Source organism: Sinohyriopsis cumingii, chromosome 1 (assembly GCF_028554795.1).
Source record: "Sinohyriopsis cumingii isolate HCF-2022 chromosome 1, ASM2855479v2, whole genome shotgun sequence".
Classification (NCBI taxonomy): Eukaryota; Metazoa; Mollusca; class Bivalvia; order Unionida; family Unionidae; genus Sinohyriopsis; species Sinohyriopsis cumingii.
The window spans coordinates 48,351,369-48,364,443 of record NC_142961.1 but is presented as its reverse complement, the minus strand read 5'-3'; positions in this window follow the sequence as shown (position 1 = coordinate 48,364,443).

Sequence of the window (13,075 nt, the reverse complement as noted above, 5' to 3'; positions counted from 1 at the left end):
ATACCTCTACAGCTGAAGATATGCAAGTCCTTATAGTAGACCGCTGACCGACCAGACTATCCGTAATGTAAAGAGCTTTACCTAAGGTGAGGTATTTATACACATATATAGTCTGTGCACTGAAGGCATTCGGTTCTTCCCATCGAGAGCACTTCGCACGTGCAGCATAGGATGAACCGAACTCACTATTTCGAAATACAACACAATATACATAAATCACCCTCGGGTATCGTTGTATACAAAAAACTAAACCCGAGTACATGTATTTAAAAAATAAAAGAATTTATACAATTCCGTGACATAGAGTAACCATCACGTTTGTTATCTAATGAACATCAACAAAACAAATTAAGAAAAAGAGACATTTACAGTTATGTGGTTTATTCTCATTAATTAAAGTTAAATTTTAAAGCGCATCACAAAAGGTCATTACCCAGTAGCCATCAGCAACACTATGCTATCAGCACGCCGTTTGGAGTCATCGTCAGACAGCTATCTAGCATCTAACACCCACACCTACATTATGCCATCAACATACTGTTTGGAACAGCAATCACCCAGTGCTATACTGTCCAACACCAAGTTATCTATTATCTAAAACGTCATTTGGAGTCACCATTACCCAGTTATTTGCTATCCATCACTTAGTTATATAGTATCCAGCACCCACCCTTTACCATCAACACATCATTTGGAGTGACCAACGCAGCATTATTTACTATCAAGTACCGAGTTATAGACTATCCACCATTCACAATATATCATCAACACGTTACAGGAGCTACCAATGCCATCACCAAGCCGTCTGAAGTGACTATCACCCAGCGATATATTATACAAACCCAGTGCATACTAACCAAAACTCCCACATTTGCTATCTAACAAAATGAAGAATGAATATATACAAAAAATACTTTTAAAAAACACAAATATACTATTACACCATATTGCAGGATGTAAAAAAGCGAATGAAATCGCACAAACACGCACGCTATCACACACAGCCAAAGGTTAGAGCGCTTTCACACACTATTCACCCAGCATAATAATAAACAATCAAACAAGAGGGTAATGCTGGCTACGAAAATCTGTGCCATTGTCTCTTTTCTATTTCGGAGGGTGTTTGGTAATTTAGACATGTTTTAAGGTTCTCAGTAATTCTGAATTTGTTTTTGAAATAAACGTTTGTGTATTTTTTAATTTTCATTTTCAATTTTTCATTTTAAGTCATTAAAAATGTTTGGCAAATGTACATGATCGACAACTGAAATATTGTGTAAAACAAGATTTGACTCCTTTCAGGCACGATGACCTTGACCACAAAATCGATAGGCTTATATTCCTTACCAGAACAGCAATCCTTTAATCGAGTTATTGTGCAGAAACGAACGTATTATACAAATATAAAACAGAAGGGAGACATCATCATAACATTGTATGATGATAGCGAACGTTTACATCATTCAAAAATTGATATAATGGCCTGAAAATCTAATCATGCCATCTCACTATGGATACACATATTACTTAAAATTTAATCTGTGTACTTGGTTTGGCCGGAATCCAGCTTAAAAGCTTCTTAAGCTGGATAGAAGGATGATTGTACGTAAGTTCTCACACTCATGACCGTATCAAGATGCCCGACAAGCAGTGGGGGCAATTGAAAACAAAACGTTCAATCTGTCGAGCAACAGACCACGCACCCCACAAAATAATCAACAATTTGTCTTACATGTATATAGATTTGCCATCAGCATTAAAAATAATGATTATATCTTTTATAAAGAATGCCAAATTCATTAATGGAAACGTATGCGGGCAGTGACATTGTTCACGTGCCTTACTTGGGAGTAGTTTGGAAACGTACGTATAATTTGTCTTAACTCATTAATTAAGGTTTTAGATGACTAAAGCAATTATTAAATCAACTACCAGAGCAAGCCTGTACGGCAAAAATAATGACATCCGGTTTTAATTATATTCTGAATTATTAATGACATAGTGATTGTTGTGTCATCTGTAATTAGTTGGTCATTAACCTGTTCTGTTAGTTTATGCTTCAAAACATGTGTGCTATGGTTTAACGCCATTGGATGTTAAAGAACCTTTAAAAATCGAAGCATAAAGGAGACATGTCAGTATTTCAACTACCTAACGCAGACTCAACAATTGGCGAACTTTGAGTTTCTTTGATTTTTCGACGAAAGCTTCGGTGTCGACTACATACTATATTGATCAGTAAACTGGTTACAAAAAAGTTGCCTGATTGTACATTTGTTCAAAGAAAAAGACGTTAATTAAAACCAATGTGAATTTCCGACTTTGCTATTGCAGTTCCGAATTCTAGACTAAACCTCTGCTCCGAAAAATAAGTTATTAAGAAGATGAAGAACAAATACCAATTGCCCTTCCACCACTAAGTTTACATCCAAACCAAACTTCACAAACATTGCACATATGTGATGAAAATACTTTATTCGGACACATAATGTATGTAAATAATATCGTGTATAAAGTTAAATAATCATTATTAAGCAAATCTGATTATTTTATCGAGAATTTTCTATTATAACTTCTAGTCCCATTATTCAAGTAATTATGTTACTCGAAGAAGGAAAGTTTTGAAAACAACAGCAGACATGTACATACACATGCTCAAGAAAAGACAATAAAAAGGTTTCAATACAATTGGACTGTACATTTAAACATTAGCTTCTCGTTGACGTGTAGTCACGTATACCCGGTATAATAATAATAATAATATTAATAATAATAATAATAACAATAATAATAATATTAATAATAATTAGAGTTTGTATAGCACCTAATCTTTAGAAGGTCTAAGCGCTTTACAACATGAGACAACTCCTATAACATAAAAAATATATAATGATATTATTACAGAAAATAAAAACTATGAAATTAAATACCAAAAAAAAACATGCTTAAAATTTTTAAGGTAGGGAACATTATTAGGTCTTTAAGTTTGTTTTAGCGGTAAAAATAAGTGACTTTTAAGAGCACTCTTGAATGGAATCATCGTGTCTTTGTGTTCAGTGGGTAATGTGTTGTATGAACGGATATTTTCTCCACGGCCATGATTATTATGATATGTTTTGTTGTTTGGTTATCTGTTGATCATAAAGGAAACCTGTGATTTGCAGTTTTAAACTTATATATATATATATATATATATATATATATATATATATATATATATATAGATCTTTTCTAAATTCAAACTAGGCTTAAATAACCTGTCATTAAGACCTTTAGATGACGTATTCAAGTTAGCTATCCAGATCAATAGTTTATTATGCGACTTGCGATGTTTATAATTAAGCAGAAACGACCAAGTTCGACGTATACCATATATAGAGGGCGCATTTTTGATATTCAATATACTGCTAAGGAAACAAAAGATGGGTTTTCGACTATTTCAGATCTCGAAAATCCCCAAAATTTCGCAAGCATATGTTAAAATCGGTACAATGGTTTGATCAAATATTTTTAGCTGACAATCCAAAGTCAAGTCTAACTTGTGGATGCGTTTTAGAAAGTAAATACATATCTTTCTTAGCTATGAATACTATATTATTCGGGTCGTTAGAGAACTTTCAATTCGTGTGGAATATAAGGCCTAAATACGTATATTTATCTAAATCAAATATATCAAAATTGCTTATCTAAAATTTGTATGTGTTATAATGAGATTTCATAACTTTTTCAGAAATATCTTGTCACTACTCTCTTTTGTTTTTCACCCGTGGTTAGAGTGAGGGAGTTTATGCTCCCTTAAAAGGGCTGTCACTCCTAAAGGGGTAGATCTACATCACTGGGGATGGCTGAACTCTAGGTATTCAATCGATTGCAAGAAAGACGTGGCTGGAGTTCTGGTGGACAAATTAGTTTTATTGAAATAACTGATATATAAAATTACATTCTGGATATATAACTAAATCTACAAAACTTAACATTTTCCATATAAGAAACGCATAGAAAATTAAAATATTCCTTCAAGCTTACCAACTTCATACAGTTCTAGAATTTCTGTTTTCTAATCTATACTGTAAATAATTCAATATGGAATAAATAAAATATAGCCAAAGTATGTAAATATTCAATATTTCAGGCTAGCAAATTAATCATTTTGTAAAACTGTATTTTCCTGAATTTTACCTAAAATACCAAAATATTATACTTGTTTGCTTAAAGAATATTTTATTTCTAAATTAATTATTACTGTACACGAAGTTGGTAGTGAACTCGTCTTTTACAATAATTAATAGCACAATGAAAAAAGTATATAAATTATTTATACAATTCAACTTTCCAATGCATTATAATAAAGAATAGTAAAAGAATATTAATATAATACAAAAGTGTTGCAAAGTGCTACCAACAAAAATCAGCTTAACATTTTAAAACATTTACACACAAAAAATAATTTTCCCTTACAAATAAAATTTTACAAATACAAACAGTTGCTTACATGCATGAAAGACGTGCGGTAAGTTCTGGCGAATGAACTAATTTACACACAGCCGCATCTCGCTTATTCGCGATTTGTTAGGCGTCCTCAACACCAAATAAGGTCATACGTTTTGATGCCTGAGGCGCCCTCAACACCAAATAAGGTCATACGTTTTGATGCCTGAGGCGCCCTCAACACCAAATAAGGTCATACGTTTTGATGCCTGAGGCGCCCTCAACACCAAATAAGGTCATACGTTTTGATGCCTGAGGCGCCCTCAACACCAAATAAGGCCATACGTTTTGATGCCTGAGGCGCCCTCAACACCAAATAAGGTCATACGTTTTGATGCCTGCTCATCTTATAATTACTGACTGTACACTTCAGCTTTACCCAGAACTCAAGGATTCACAAACTTTCTACTGTCTGTTCTCTGGGTATGTGTGCGTCATTACATGTAAATCTGCTGCAACAGCTTTTTTCGTGAATCACACGAACTTTAAACAGATAGCGTTGTCAGCAGAAAGGAATTTGCTGGTTCAACACATTTGTTCTAATGTTACTGAGTCTAAATTTGCTGACTTTGAATATAAGATGAAATGCTTTATTGAATGCAAGAGATTTTACAATTCCCACATAAAATGCACACTCTTTATTGAAATAATACTTATTTGGATTGCGAGAATTTAAAAAAAAAAATGCTTTTAATGCAATCTACTGAAACATTCAATCATGGCATGCGTATCTTTCTTTTTTTATAACCAAATATGATAATTTTTCTTTTCTATATGTTGATTGTAAGTATCCAGTTATCGCAACATGTTCTAAACATATCAGTGGTATATTGCAAATCGGCATCATTATTTGCGACAAGAATAGAATCATCAGCGTATAAAAGCAACATAAAATTTACCACATTTACAAAGTCAATATGTATGGAGGATACAGCGCATCCTCTACACCCATTAGCTGTAATGAAGAGACAGAACCCTGAATGTCCGCAAGTGTGATCTTGCTTTATTAAACTGAACAGCATTCTATAAAATAAAATTACGCACACGATATTATACATTATAGATATAAAATTATGCATAAAATTATTATACTTGAACAGGGCATGCCTACTCATACAATTATAGAATTTTAAAATTTGATGTAAATTATCAAATATTCAACTAGCCAAATGTTGCCAAAATATACTTTAAAAGTTAGTAATTAGCCAATATATCTAAACAATGCTGAAATCGTTTTGTAGAAAATACAAAATTTTAAACGTTCGGTCTTAAATTCCGAAACATCGTGGTTTGTAACTTTTGAAAGTATTTTATATTAAAATTAATTATTATTGAGTATGAAGCTTCCAACGTAATCCAAACGTTAAATCCAATAATACAAACAATATCTAAATTTGTCATAAAAGCTGAAAAAGTCTATAAAGCTGTGTTTTACATTTCACTCCTTAGAATAACAATAACACATTTTCTTTGAAAGAGACGTTTGAATAACAAAATCTCCTTTACCTTCAAACGCTAAATTATTGTACTGCATTATCTATGGAACAGACTTTAAAAATGCATAAAGTGGTAAACTTAAGAATTTATAAAGATAAGCGTCTCTTGCCCGTAAAGACGAGTGAGAACTCTGGATGTCCGCAGGGGCGATATTGCTTACCCTACGTTTGGGTGACTGCTTACACAGAACCGGTGGCATATAATGGTCCTCACTTGCTCCAAAAATGGATATTGTTCAAAGTGAACTGACGCATCATTTCGCTGCTGAGTAAACAGATCGTTACATAGCGCACTCCTTGTCCAAAATGTTTTGTTGTTTTTTTTTTTTTTTGCAAGTTGGGCGAAGCTCACGTCACCAGACTTCAAGCTCCTGGTTTTTCCCAATGCTGTTAAATTACTGACGCAAAGAGTGTAATAAATTTGCTTTCATGTATATCTACAACACAGAAGCTAATAAATAATATTATCTACCTGACTAACGTCCAGTGTAGGAAGGATCTCTGTTATATATTTGTGTACAAGACAGGTAGTAAAACATATCGTTGCATATAGTTACTACGCTTCATCTATTTTGACAACAATTATAAAAAATTCAGTCATATAATACACTCCTGGTTATGTGAGCCGATTTCTCTAGGCTCGATGAGAAAAATTCATAGTGAGGATACAAGGCAAATATCACAAATTCAATATACAATGTGTTATCTACAATAGTAGTAGTAGTAGTAGTAGTAGTGTTTCATTACACTGGGCTGCTAGGTGATTCTCATTATAACTACAATCAAATTCTAATAAAAGGTCTTCGTCATATAAAAAATGAATTATTCAATAACATTTAATTTAAGCATATAGCCAGATAAGGGAAATGTTTTGGGATGAATATTTCAAGTTCGTAAATGATATAATGTAGAATGCTGGTAAGCACAACTAATTCAAATCACGTAAGTGCTGTACATGATACTTGGTTTAAAAAATATCTTCCTATACCAACTAACCATATTCAACAAATAATCGCTAAAATCTAGCAAAGCTATAAACGGAGACGCAAATACAAATATCAAAAACCCTGGGTGTATTACAATAGCTCGACAACTACAAAAGAGAGCACATTTGTCCATTTGTAGTCAGATTATGTAGATGTTAAATATGCAAGTAACATGAAGATACAACGTTCATAAAATTTGGGCTTTATGACATGATATCAGAAAATAACAGCTAAAGAAATTTCGCTGTATCTTCAAATAAATGAAATGTACTGATTTGACCTCCAAGTAAAGTTTTACATATCTTGAACTTATAATGGCTATATATACTGAATCAAATAAAAGATAATGACGATTAATCAGGTTTGAATATATATTTGCCTTAATTGTAATATGGAGTAGTTTGAGAGATTATCTGCAATTAAACCCTCTAAAGCTAGATTCGATCTTGACCAAATAATATCCCCTGACTTGCCGAGGTGAGCTTTGGTTGATCCAACGAATAACATTCTGATTAAAAGTATTCGTGGCGCCGTGAAAGAACTTTGCGACGACGGCGCGGTTCATGTGCGGTCAACATTCAGAATCATGCGCGACACCGAAGGTGTTGTTGATGCTATAATGAATGACCAACGAACAGCGACGATTATTAATTATCTCGACAATCAAATGTATTTTTTAGAATAAAGTTTATTGCGGAAGTAGACGATACTTGGATTATCCGTGGCAAACGTGACCCTGTTCGATTACATCACACTGGTGATATTGTAAAGTTAAATAAAAATTCCTAACCAGGCATTTTGACTGATATTTACATTCCTTATTATGAATGAGCGTATTCTGTGTCTGCAGTTGTTTATGCGATATATCTGCTGAATGACAGACCTAGCGTTGATGATCTCAAACCGATGAAACTGTCAAGGCTGAACGAGTTACAAAACATTTCAGAAACGCGATACGTGGAAACGTTTTAACGGATTTACGAGGTAAAAAATAAATGAGTGGGCAGAAACAGTTAAAGATACCGAAGCAACGATCAAAGATGGTGCTGAACTGGAAAAGAAATTAAAATTTCCGATAAGAGTGAAGACATGAACTGGAGAGATTTTGTACGAATCGAAATATATATATATATATATATATATATATATATATATATATATATATATATATATATATATATATATATATATATAGGGGCCCCGAGTGGCCGAGTGGTCTAAAGCGCTCTCCGTCACGGATCACTGCCATCTCACCTCTGTCTGCGTGGGTTCGAGTCTCGGGCTCGGCCAATGTGGATATGTGAGAAAGCTTGCCGGTAGCTTCTCGTGGGTCGGTGGTTCTTTCTGGGGTTTTCCCGAGTTCTTCCTCCACCATTAAAACTGGCCGCCATGTATAGCCTATCTTGTGCTGAAAAATGGCGTTAAACCCTATACCAACAACAACAACAATATATATATATATAAAATGGAGCTTCGATAGTGATTATTGATCAAACGCACACGCGTGGACTTCAGCTACAACAATATGTTCACGAAATCGAACTGTTAATTTCTATTACGGTGATATGTTTGATTTTCTCAACATTTTAAAGAATGACCCTGTATCTGTGTGGTTGTTTCAAAGTTCTGAATTTATGAACTATGATCAGTTTGTAGAACCTAATGGAGATATTTATCGCACAGAATCTTTCCACGAGAAAATGAAAAATCTTGCATCGAAGTATACCGATGATGCTGAGCAAATACTCAATAATTGTTTTACTGTTCCATCAGTTGCTGATTATTTTGCTCAGGAGAAAAATTCATGGAAACCGACAAGATCGAAATTTCTTGAAGATGTGTCAAATATGGACACGGTGGATTATGGAATGCTAACTACGATTATAGCAACGTTATCTCAGTTGATATGGTTGTATGTTATCCCGGAAGCTTTCTTAGAATGGGAGAGTGTTCTGCATATTTTAAGAGATTTTGACATCCAACACAAGAGATGACCAGAGCTGCGATAAACTGACCCTTACCAGATTTTGACTTAACTGGATTTTCATGCATTGAGTTATTCAAACTTGCATCGAAAAACCTTCACCAGATTGTCGCTGTTGTGTTTGATAAACATTTTAGCAAACGCGGCTGGGCTCCAATACTTTTATTATGTTATATGCTTGATGTAAAAATATTAATATCGTTGGTTGTAAGGGAAGCAATTGTATCATATCGTCCGCAGAAACAAGCTTGGTTACCGCAACCAAAGAAATATTCTGATGATGAAAATCCTGATATAACTGAGATTTTCAGACTAAAATCACAAAAGATCTTGGCAGAAAAATAATTGATAAATTTTCGCAAGGAGGATTGTATGATTATAAACGACACTGTACAACATTAAATATAGACGATGCTGAACTCGATTTTATCATTGCTGATACAACGGAGACAAACACATTTATAAGTCGGAGTAATGTTAACTTATCGGACGGAACTAAATTAGGTACAATTCTGAGTTACTGATGGTGACTCACCATAGTTTACTCATTTAAGATCTTCAATGCTCGCTTACGTTTCGATAAATGTATTATCGATGATAAACAGATTTCCTGATACCGCTGTTAGAGTCGCCACAGATTCATTTTATATCCACAAAAAATACAGGATTGCTTGAACAACTACATATAGCCGCTGATGCATCATGGGGCGAATGAAGAATAAAACAAGAAAAGATACTTAGTTATTCTGAATCTACAGACGATGAATCTAAGGAAATATATTACAAAAATAAACAGATGTCAAAACTGTCATCAGCACCATCTGTATATGATCCTGTGACCAAACATAAAACAATATATCTCAATGGACCCGGAAGTTCTGGAAAAACAATGGGTGAGATTGAATTATTCAGGAACAGTTGTTCAGGGAATTGCGGTATGGTTGTTTTGACACCCACACATTGACTCGCCAGAGAAATTAACGAACGAGCAGCCAAATCTCATACTTATGACAGCTTCTTTCGATGGACGGAAGATATATGGACTCCTGAAAGAATGGGTTAAAAATGTATTCCAAAGATTATTATCTGGGATGAAATATGTACAGTGTCGCTGGAGACATTAAAAATATTTATTGATTGGTTGTTGACTACAAATACTGTTGTTATCATGTGTGGTGATCATGGTTATCCACCACCTTTTGTTGGAGCGCGTTAACGATGGACAAAACTCCATGGACTCTATGATATGCTATAACAATCTCAGCTGCAAAGGGTTATCGTAGACTTCATAGAAAATAATAATCAAACTGCTATCAATGGCGACGATGTAATAAGAATCAAATAGTTATAAATAACATGACAAAAAAATAAACGTGACTTTGACCTCGATGCTAAATTTATCAGGACACTGAAACAACGACAGAATAATCATTGTGCAAGCTGTAACACGGTAATGTTGTGGCAATATTCAAATAATAACACGAGACAGTTTACCATGGATAGAATTAATCGTAGTCTTGGTCTCACACGCGAAAATGTGATGCTGACCTGTCTTGAGTGTAATTGACGTCGGGGCTTCAGTTCACAAACGTGAACGCGGTGGTAATTGTGTATCCTCAGGAATTACTTGTAATTGTTCACGTACAAATCCACGCTGAGGAGCAGTTGAATCTAGTCTGTAAATTACGTTTCTACCCGTGGATCTTACCACAAAGGATAGTGTATGTGTCGTCACACTCCAAATAGGATCAGTTGATCTTTTATACCACCTTCAAGTTCACCAGGTTCATATAAATATCTTATAGTGACATTACCTAGTTCTGGTTGTTTTGAGAAAGAATCATGTCGTTGTATTGGTATATGTTGTTGCTGGTTTTTTTGATCGCATTAATGGTTTTCACGACAGTTGCACAAGTAGTTTTATTTTTTAACGCAGCTATCACACTTTGTAGTCTTGCAACTCATTCACGTGATCTCATGTGTTTCTGAACTTTTTTTAGGGATATTTCCTTCGCATGCTGATATCCAAATAACCGCACAGCAAGTGTTCGATTAAATAATTCAACGATTGCCTGATGACGATGAATTGCGGTGTGTCTTCGTCTGATTTTGACGTTATGTTTTTTCATCAGAGATAATAATGCATCGAGAAATTCCTTGCCAGGATCTACCTGTAGCAATTGTGGCCATCGCAAGTGTCCTCGTTCATAAATTCGTTCAAAAGCATATGCAACTTCCGTTGCTGTTTTAGTTGATAGTGATTCTGCTTCTTTATATCTAATTGCACCGTCAACAACAGTCAACGCGTAATTGTATGTGCGTGATTGACGTCTACCAGTCTTAACGGTATCGTGTGGTAAAAACAAAATATCTGCTTGATGAACTTCATTGGGAGTGCTGACATAAAAATATGCGTACTGAATTTTTTAGGTGGTGGTAAATAAAATTTGGCATATTGCCTATCGTGCTAGCCAATTTGCAGCAACAGAACGTGCTGAATCAACGAGTTTACTAATCGCTGCTCTACCCCTCCAATATCCTCTTGGGCTATAATAAATCGATTCCATTATTATCATAATAATCAGTTGATTAATTACCGGCCCCTAACACTAGTTTACCTTTAATCGCAGATTTTACTAATACGCTAGCATGTTTTTTGAGAGATTTATTTTTTTTATGGAATTTACCGAGTGAATCAACTTTACATCTGCAATATGTCGTTGTTGTAAATCTTTATTCTATTACGCTACATCATGAACGTGGCACATTTGATCAATCACATTTATTGGATATTCTTTAGGTTTTGGTTGATCTTTTAAGCATCATGGAGCGCTACCAAATTGTATCAGAGCAATTATCATAGGTCCATATGGGTCTGGTAAGTCGCAGTTGTTGCTTAGTCTGATGATGATATGGTTGAAATGGGATAAATGATATTTTGTGGCACGATCTGTAGATGATCAGAGATGATACGATGTGCTTAAAGATTTTAATGAAAATCCAAAATTGCTGGAAGAGGACGGCAATGATATTGTTGATTTTATCACCGACATCAACGATGCGCTGCTGGAAGATGATCTTGATAGTAGTTTTAACAATCTCGCAGTATACGATGATGTGATGATAGAAAAACAATCAAATCCAGCTCGGATATTTTCCCGAGGCAGACACAAAAACACCGATATTATATATGTTACTCAGCGGTATACACAAATACATAAAGTAATCAGAGATACCTGCAATATTTTAGTTGTGTTTAATGGAGTTGATACACATACTCTGTGAAATATTCATCAAACTTGGTGTTCAGGGGATATGGATATGATTAAGTTCAAAAACTTCTTTTCAAAAGCACAGTCTACCTCCACACGGATTTATCACGATAAATTTACATGATACTCGGTCGCGATATCGTGTAGGTCTTGATAAAATGTTCAGCTGAGAGACAGTGACAGGGAGGGTGACAGCAAAAATTAGATGTCCGGGTAAGTAAACGAACACGCATACAAATTTGAAACACAAACGTCAAAAATAAAATAACAAAATGAGCTAACCCAATTAGAGAAATCTCGGTCGGTTAGAGGATTCGGTTTGGCGTTTTTGACCTTATATTTTTATTTTCTCGTAGGAAGCTTTATTTTTGCAAATGGACCCTTCTAAACTTTGTAGGGTTCTCTCTCTCTCTCTCTCTCTCTCTCTCTCCTTTGCTCTAGACCGCAGGATTGGGACTCGGTATGAATTTATAGAATATATTTGATGAAACTGACACCTATCGGTTAGAAGACACTGTCATAATAGATATTTGACAGTATTGTATACGTAGGAGACGGGGGGGGGGGGGGACTATACTGCATCAAACCTTTCACACATATTGTCTCCGCTTTAATTTAAAGACAAAAACATAAACAGCACAGAGTTTTGGTGCATGATATTTGGTTGGCCTATATATGATTCTCTCATGGTGGTGTGTTATGGGTGGCTTATACATAATTGACGTAATTGCGAAATAGCTTAATCGGAATTACGATATATAGAAAACTGGTAGCAAATTAATTTTAAACCTGTAACATTTTCAAATAATATTCTTCTTGTGTTTGGAATTAGCCCAAAGCAGCTTGCGA